The 9,622-nt window shown below is 44.5% G+C and overlaps 2 pseudogenes; both read right to left on the bottom strand.

Moving 5' to 3' along the window:
- Window positions 1-483: 483 nt before the first annotated feature.
- On the bottom strand, window positions 484-1,413 carry LOC142451635 (nucleophosmin pseudogene; annotated as a pseudogene).
- A 6,321-nt stretch (window positions 1,414-7,734) lies between these two features.
- Window positions 7,735-9,172, bottom strand: LOC142451636 (G/T mismatch-specific thymine DNA glycosylase pseudogene; annotated as a pseudogene).
- Window positions 9,173-9,622: the final 450 nt, after the last annotated feature.

Raw genomic sequence — 9,622 nt, forward strand, 5'->3', positions numbered from 1 at the left:
TCTTATCACAATCCATGCATACATCCATTATGGCAAACACATTTGTACATTCGTTGCCACCATCATTCTCAAAACGTTTTCTTTCTACTTGAGCCCTTAATATCAGCTCCTCATTTCCACCCCTCCCTCCCTGCTCCCCACTCCCTCACGAACCCTTGATACTTTATAAATTATTATTTTGTCATATCTTACACTGTCTGACGTCTCCCTTCACCCACTTTACTGTTGTCCCCCAGGAAGGAGATTATGTGTAGATCCTTGTAATCACTTCCCATTTTCTATCCCAGCTTTCTATCTCCACCCTCCATGTATTGCCACTCTAACCACTGGTCCTAAAGGGATCATCTTTCCTGGATTCCCTGTGTTTCTAGTTCCTAACTGTACCAATGTACGTCCTCTGGTCTAACCTGATTTGTAAGGTAGAATTGGGATCATGATAGTGGGGGAAGGAAGCATTTAAGAACTAGACGAAAGTTGTATGTTTCATCGTTGATTCCCTGCACCCTGTTTGACTCCTCTCCTCCCCACGACCTTTCTGTAAAGAGGCTTCCTCCACTGCCAGAGCTCTTGAATCGCCTCCTGATCAGTCATCTGGAAGCAACTCTTCACCAAATTGATGAATTTGGCTTCCACTTTAGAGAAGAGAACCACCTTTTTCTATACTAGCTTACATTTTTGCTTTAAGGTCTTCTACAGAAGTAGGACATTTTGGTGTTTGGGGAGATTTTTCCTGTTTTTCGAAGGATTCTTGACCTTTGGATCTTGGTGTTGAAGGCGTTGAGTCTCTTCCATTCTGGTTTGATTTTTGTGCACTTTTGGCCGGAGTACCCCCATATATCTTTCTTCACTGGAGTGTTTTCTTCAGTTTCCTCATCCTCAAATTCATCATCATCATCTTCATCATTGTCATCATCATCATCATCTTCATCATCAGCAGCAAGTTTTACCTTTTTCTGTTGGACCTTGTTACTGCTTGTGGGGGCAGACCGCTTCCCTGATATACTTAAAAGTTTCACATCCTCCCCCTCTTCATACTCTGACTCTGCATTTTCCTCCACAGCTACAACATGCTGTCCAATAGCATGCACAGGCCCTGAGCCACACTTGAACTGTAAGACCACTGGTGCGGTTATTTCAAAGCCTCCACGGGAGACCTTTGGCTGGACAGACATTTTCAAAGCTGCCAGTGTTAGTTTAATTGGGCTGCCTTCATAATTCATTGCGTCTGCTTCAACAATATGCAGTTCCTCATTTGCCCCAGCACCTAAACTGATCATTCTCAAAGATAACTGGTGCTCGTTTGCATCCTTATCCACCTAAAAGTGATCATCTTTGTCAGCCTTTAGTTCACAACCGAAAAGATCATTTTGGGGATTCAGGGGCACTCATGTCCATATCCATCGATTCTTGCATGGGGTGGTGACACGCACTTCGGTGAGAGAAATGGAAAACGGCGGCAAACCACTGTCGTTGCTGCACACAGCAGCGCAGGATGGAACCACACCAGTCAAGCTCACTCTTGCTTTTAAGATTTGGGGTAAACCTTGAAAATTTTACATCATTTCAAAGCAAGTAAGCCTTGAAAAACTTAAATCCTCTAGGAATTCCTCCACAGATGACTGACCTAGGGATATGACCTACTATGATCATCGCTTGATAATTGTGTTTTTTACTCTAGTTTGGTACAAATAAAAAGTGAGGTCACTGGGATGACTTTATTTTTCAGATGAGCTCTTGGGGAAGGGTCTAAGTAAGTGATTCACAGTAAGTGATAGGGCCTATGATTAAGTGAGCTTATTTGGATATGATTTTGAAAAATGAGTTTTGGGGTCATCATAGTTCACATTGTACTTGCAATTTATAAGCTCGCTTAGTTTCCACTTCACTAAAAGGGTTTGTTTCTGAGAAACTGTTCCTGTTTCTGATAAACTGTTTTTCTGTTTCTGAGAAACTGTTTCTGTTTCTGAGAAACTGCTTCTGTTTCTGAGAAACGAAACTAACATCCTAGCCAGTGACTATTTATCAAGCACTTGCTTTCTTGCCTTCATTTCTCTCAGGCACAGGTTCCAAGGGACTTCTGACTACATTACAATGAACAAGTCACTTCCACACTTATATGTGTATAAGAAAGAATTTTATATCAAAGAGTAGTTGTATATTAAGAAAACATCCCAGCCCAGATCAAGTCCATAGATCATATATTCAGTGCCAGTCTATAAATTCCTCTTCAGACTCACGCAACACATGCAATAATGTAGAATGCAGGAATATCATAGTTCAGTGGGAGGATCCATAGGAAAGTGTTAAGGAGCCATTGGGAGTGGAAGCATCTCAGCACTGGCAGGTGTCTGCATGTGGCTCCTCCAGCTCCAGGGCTCTGGCTGCATCAGCTTGGCTCCATATGGCTTGTCAGCAAGAAGACAAAGCAGAGAGTATGTGTATCCCACCTCACAAGAGGAAGATAGGCACTCCCAGAATCCTCAAGAGAAGGCAATACCTCATTGGCTGTAACCTGATCTACAGGCTAGACTCCACCCCTTCACAAATTGACAGATTATGTAACTTCCATAGTACCTAAGCCAGGAGAAAGATGTTATTTTGATTAGCAAATGCTGCCAACTTTTTTTAAAGACCCCAAATGAATTAGGTATTGATGGATTGAAATGTGGGGAATTTGAGCTGAAGGGCAAAGTATTAAAATATTAGAACTGTAACTTAATTACTTAACTAGCCAAACCATTTCTGAGTAGATTGTAATTTATAGTGACCCCCCCCCTCCAAATCTCACTGCCATCAAGTTGATTTTGAGAGTCATAGTGACGCATCTATGTAGAAAGCAGAAAGCCTCATCTTTCTCAGAGGAGCTGTTGAGTTTGAACTGCTGATTTTGCTGTCAGAAATGCAAGCTTACTGAACCAGCCCTCCTATATGAGAGAGTAAAAACGTATCCTGGAAGGTTTTCAAGGCTATTGATTCATAAAGAAGCTGACCATCATATCTTCCTTCCAAAGAGATGCCTCAAGAGCCAATCTTTCTATTAAGAGCCCTACTATATCACTAGGGTGTCTCTATATTTGATAAGACCTAGATTAAAGAGCATACAAAATGTTTAGGAATCACCTGTAATTTAAAGTGGCCTGAATGTGAACTAAAAAATGAGAGAAGTGAAAAAATTAATTTCCAATTGTAACAAAGTCGCTATATTAAAAAAGTATATTTCATAGTTTTATTATTTCAGTTTGTAACCCTACATCCATGGCTGATGACACAAGTGATATAGCAACATATACTTACATTGTCCCTGGCAAATTACCATAAGGGTGGGAAAAATCACAGAAGTTAATCTGATTTTACTTAGTAGGTTATTTGTTTCTTTTGCAAAAATCCTGCACTAATCTTGTTTTATTAGAACAGCAGATGTTTCCTGCTTTATAGGAAACAGCAAACGTTTATGGCAATGAATTCCTTCTGGTTGAATATTAGATTATTGCTTTATATGGGTCTATTTGCCTTTGACAAAGAGAACAATTAAGAAAAGATTATATTTTGTAGGGATATAAAAGACAGTATACTATAATATGAAAGAACATAACTTTGGCGCTAAAGAAGCCCAACACAAGCACATTTATCTAGCTGTTGAAGCAAGCATATGTTGTATGCAGAATAATGCTTCCTAAAAGACGTAGACTATCTAATCCAGTGGTTCTCAACCTTCCTAATGCCACGACCCTTAATGCAGTTCCTCGTGTGTGATGATCCCCCAACCATAAAATTATTTTCATTGCTACTTCATAACTATAATTTTGCTACTGTTATGAATCGGGTGACCCCTGTGAAAGAGTCATTCGACCCCCAAAAGGGGTCTTGACCCACAATTGAGAACCGCTGATCTAATCCAACACCTCATCCTACCCCATGACACGCATTTAAATACATGCACACATACTTTCTCTCTGGGTATATAGAACTTCAAAATAAAAATGCATAGCACTATGTTAAAAAGTATTAAGTACTACAAGACATTGGTGATTGAGCTTTAATCAAGTGTACTATCCTTCTGAGTAAGAAATTGTGATACTTCTAGGTAGGTGTTTCAGACCCACCCAGCATTTCCAAGGAAGAAGATGTATAGACCGGCTCTCATAAAGAATACAGCCTAAAGAATCCTATGGGAAAGTTCTACTTCATCATACAAGGTCACTAGGAGATCAAATTACCTTAGCAATCCTTGAACAATAACATAGTCTAAAACTGCACTACCTAGAACTCTCAATTTGATATTGAATATTCGTGGTTAAAGAGGATGCTGTCTTCTTGGTTTTGTTAAAAGAGGACAGCATTTAGCCATTTATACGTAATGCTGAGATTATGTGTAGGTTATTTGTAGATGTGTTTTTGGAGTCAAAGGATTTCCCCTCTATTCCAAGTTTTCACATTTATTCAGTGATACACTGTGCCAGGTAGTGTGCTAGACCCTGGGCATTCAAAGTTGAAAAATAAACTAAGTCTACTGTTTACAATGGGAAGATTTCGACAGAAGCCACTAATGCCAACCTAAGAATCACTTTCCAGAGTAGTTGAATCATGTCCAAGAGACGTAAGACATGAAACTTGAACTCTGCTTTTGTTTTTTAGCATTCTTAATATTCTTCATTGTAAAAACTATCAGATTTTCAAATGAATTGAAAGACCTTTTCCATATTATTGAACAACAAAGTCTCACACCATCATGTACATGATCAAGCCAATGTTTACTACGCATTCATGTTGTTCATGAAAATATTCAACTCCACTCCCTGGAGAGTGCCTGTTATAATAAAAAGGGCATTTCATCCACTCAAATGAAAAGAAAGAAATCAAATCTATCAGAAAGCAACAATAGGTATACAGCAAAGCATAGCCTAGTTGTATGCTTTATAGAGTCCCATGAAAAAATATTTCAATTGCTCCTGATCCCTGATGCAAGGCACTTCTGAGCACCCGCACAGAAAGTGCATGTAAACAGCAGCACAGTGCATCATTTAAATCACGCGAGGACTTAACCGCCTTGACCTAGATGCAAGGAGAGCAAGTTCTACCAGAGCCACAGCTGGGAGACATGTTTAGATTCGCAACAAGAATTTGCTTCTCTTATTATAAAGAAAACAGGGCCTTATTTCGTGTGTGTGTGTGTGTGTGTGTGTGTGTGTGTGTGTCTCCCAGGGAGTGGAGGAAAGCCTCATAAATATTTCATATTGAAAACTGGAGCATGCTCCCTGTGTCACTCTGACACTGGAACATTCAGGCTGATGGGGAGTAAATGAATGTACACAGCATCCGAAGAGCCACCAGACCCAGCACTCCGGACAAGCTTGCAGCACCAACGAGAGCTGCACAGGGCCATCACAAAGCGAGCCTGGTTCATAGACCCTTCCCGTGTGGTTCACGGAACTCACAGTACCCAACAGCCACGAGAAAAAACATTTTTTTAAATGACTGACTTATTAGATTGGCTTAACAAGAAAAAAATCTATATTATTTATGTACATTTCACATACATAAAAAGCACCAGTTTAAATAAGATCATCAAAGCCCTCCAGCAATGTCTTGATCGGCCTGTCTTACCACTTCCCACATCATAACCACAAAAACCGGGGTGGGGGGTGGGGTGGGGAGGGAGGTGTAAGATGAGAAGATGGACAGATATGGAGTGAGAAGGTGAGTCCCTCTGCTACCACATTTAGGTCTCTCAAGTAGTGCAACGGAGTGGCAAAATGTACAAGGTCTAGTGCACCCTCTGGGATGTACCATCCCCAAAGAATCATTGCTGCCAAGCAGAGACTTGATCTAGATGGGGCAGAGGCCAGAGCCAGGGCACCATGCCCTGCCAGGTAAGGTTGGTCAAGCTTTGCAATAGCAAGGCCAAACTCTACCTCCCTAGTACAAGCCAGCCCCCCAGATGATCGCCCCGGATAAGATAGAGAGGGCTGAGTGTCTGAGGCAGGGAGCCACCAAACACCTCTAAAAACTGCCCAATGAGCCACCACTGAGGGTTAGTGCCACCTACAAAAGCCACCGCCCTGGCTCCTCACCAGTGATCGTTCTCATCAGCATGCCCTTCTTGGGCTTAAAAGGGATAAGGGATATTCTAGTTTGATCCACGGTAAGTTAAAATTCCACTCTAAATATTCAGACTGTTGTGTTATTACAGATTAAAAGTGGCTCTCCATTGCTTTTGAGAGATGCAAAGTACTCCATTGTATGGATATACCACACGTTTGTAATCCACTCATCAGTTGATGGAAAATTGGCTTGTTTCCAACTCCTTGCAATTGTGAACTGTGCTGCAGTGAACATTGGAGCACAGATGTCTGACCTTGGTTTGTTTCTTGCCTCTTCTGGGTATATGCCCAGTAGGGGGATTGCTGGGTTGTATGGTAACTTGATTTCCATCTGTTTTAGATAAATTTTCAAGGGTTCATGAGGGAGGGGGGAGCAGGGAGGGAAGGGAAAAAATGAGGAGCTGATGCCAGGGGCTTAAGTGGACAGCAAATGTTTTGAGAGTGATGAGGGCAATGAATGTACAAATGTGCATTACACAATTGATGTATGTATGGATTGTGATAAGAGCTGTATGAGCCCCTAATAAAATGGTATGAAAGAGAACAATTAAAAAATATAAATAAATAAAAGTGGCTCTCCAAAGAAAATCAATTTCTTCATAACTGAAACAGTTTATAAAACACTGGAATGGTTAATTCAAATACAAAAACTCATATAAAAAATCCCTACATCTTTCTTCCAAACTACCTAGTTCACAGAGTTGAGTCTACCCCACGACTGCTGCGGACTACGACTAGCCCACGACACGGATCACTGAGAAAACGCTTCGTTTGTACCCCAAGGTCCGTGTCGTGACCACTGCATTAAAAGCTGCAGCATTTCAGCAGCGTTAAGAAACGCGACCCTTAGGCCCAGTTTCCTTCTTCCGGGGCTTGCGTTTCTTTTATTTCTTTTTTCTTTTTAACATTTTATTAGGGACTCATACAACTCTTATCACAATCCATACATACATCAATTGTACAAAGCACATCTGTATATTCTTTGCCCCCATCATTTTCAAAGCATTTGCTCTCCACTTAACTTTGCATCAAGTCCTCTTTTTCCCCCTCCGTCCCCGCTCCCCCCTCCCTCATGAGCCCTTGATAATTTATAAATTATTATTTTGTCATATCTTGCCCTGTCCGGCGTCCCCCTTCACCCCCTTTTCTGTTGTCCGTCCCCCAGGGAGGAGGTCACATGTAGATCCTTGTAATCAGTTCCTTCTCTCCAACCCACTCTCCCTCTACCCTCCCAGTATCGCCCCTCACACCCCTGGTCCCGAAGTTTTCATCCGCCCTGGATTCCCTCTGCCTCCAGCTCCTATCTGCACCAGTGTACATCCTCTGTTCTATCCAGACTTGCAAAGTAGAATTCGGATCATGGTAGTTGGGGGGAGGAAGTATCCAGGATCTGGGGAAATCTGTATTCTTCATCGGCGCTACATTGCTCTTGACTGACTCATCTTCTCCCCTAGACCCCTCTGTGAGCCGGGGCTTGCATTTCACAGGGACTATCAAAGGCAGGGATCTGGCCAGTCAATGACGGGGTCGTCCACTGCCCGTGTGGATTGTCACTCAGCATCGAATCTGCACCCTCGGCAGTGAGCCCATTGCGAGAGAAGCTCCCCGGTTCACGATGGCAGACGTTGCCACCCTAAGCACCACCAGAGGCTGCCTCATAGCCTCCTTCCCTCGCAGCCATCTTCTCTGCATCCTCTTGGGCGAGCGGTAAGTCCGACATACACTGCACCTCCTGAATGTCCGTGTTTCATTCTTTGCCCTTCAGTGGTCCCGTGGGTCCTGCAGTGTGAGGCACCAATGCCCTTGGCCGTGGGCGCGAGGAGATGGAGCGCACAGCGCCCGGGGCGACAGCATGGCATCCATAGCACGGGGTCTCCGTGCCTGGACTCCTACGACGTTGCAGTCCGAAGTCGAAGTTCTTAACATTCACCCCAAACACTTCCTTACTAAAGGTTTCATAGGTCCCTTGTCCGTTAACCACCGCTATTCGTGGCTGATCCTTCTGTAACTTCTGCACTAGGAGACGTCCGCCTTCACGACATGCTTCACTGGAAAGGTGCGTGTGGCCGTGGCGTCCTGGGCACCGGGTTGGCGAATCGCGTCTGTGCTTCCCGGGCAGGGTGCTGTTGCCCACGGGCTGCAGCGGTGCCTCGCTCAGGCCTGGCAGAAATCAACGCTTCCGGGGTAATGGTGACCTGGGTCTATGCCAATAATCACAACATCCAGATGGAAGATCAACGATGTCGGGGCGGGCTATGGTCAGGAGCTCAGCATTGGTCACCCCATGGAAGTTGTCTACGTTCCTCTTGACTGTAACCGTCAGTAGTGTTCCCTGGTTCGTCTTTAGCCTTTGTGGACTTGCCAGTTTTTTTCATTTTTGGTGGGGGGGAGGGGAGGGTGTGGCAGGTGTTTTAGGTTCCACTGGATTCTTGGGTTCTGTTGTCCTGGGTTTTTTCTTTCTTCCGTTTGGGACTTCATGTGCAAGCTCCCCGGGCGGGGGCTGGGAGTGGACTTCAGCTGACCTTGGCTGTTGGCTCATGGTGTCTAGCAGAGGAGCCTCAGCTGGCACGTGTTGGAACGCCAATGTATTCAATGCTTGGGCTTCCTCAAGGGAAGCGCTGCCCACGCTCTGTGCTTCCATCCCCTGCTGCCAATGCCGTGAGCAGCTTCTCCAGCCTGGCAACCACAACTGGATAACCACAACGGAGGACATGGCCGACGGCTAGACACAATGGGCAGGCGCTGGTGCACAGGTTCCTGCCCCAAGCTTCGAATTCCCCTCGCTCCACTGGTGCCACCCCTGGCCTCAACTCTGCCAAATTCTTTTAAAGATAAAGACTTGGCAGCTAAATGCAAAGGGCCATTGAAGAAGAAGGAATCCTCAGGAGGCATTTTTTAATTATTGAGCTTTGAGTGTTTTTAAAAGCCACTGTTGGGAACCGGACATAATCAGCCTGACAAGACCGACTCCATGCTGTCTGCCCGGCAGGGCTAAAGCCACTTCACCTCAACCTTATCTTATCCTGACAAACACCAGATGGCCCACCTTTGTTTACTCCAGCACCAGACATTACAACCCGTATATTTGTGTCTCCCTACCTTGTGTGCTCTACACCCCCTCCCTTCCCTTTTTTACCTTCCCTTGGAATTCTTTTGTTTGCCTCACCCTTTAAAAAGAGGCTTGTGTAGCAATAAAGAGAGACCTTGACAAAAATCTGCGTGGTCTCGCTCCTCTCTCTCGCCCGTTTCTCTTTCCGGCTGGGTCCCCCTCGGTAACCTCTCAAATAACTGAGTCCCGCTGGTTCGGGGAAAGTGGCGCCCAACGTGGGGCCCGAGGTGTGGACCCTTGCCGGACGGACCCCCAGCTCCAGAAGAGCTCCCAGAAGAAGGAAGAAGACGCCCAGCCGGGCCCCGATGAAGAGATGAAGAAGAAGTCGCGGACTGTCTTCGCCGCTCACGAAGACTGATCAGCCTCGGTGAGTAGAACTTCGTCCGTCCCATAGAGATGGGCCAAAAACTAA

Source organism: Tenrec ecaudatus, chromosome 6 (assembly GCF_050624435.1).
Source record: "Tenrec ecaudatus isolate mTenEca1 chromosome 6, mTenEca1.hap1, whole genome shotgun sequence".
Taxonomy (NCBI): domain Eukaryota; kingdom Metazoa; phylum Chordata; class Mammalia; order Afrosoricida; family Tenrecidae; genus Tenrec; species Tenrec ecaudatus.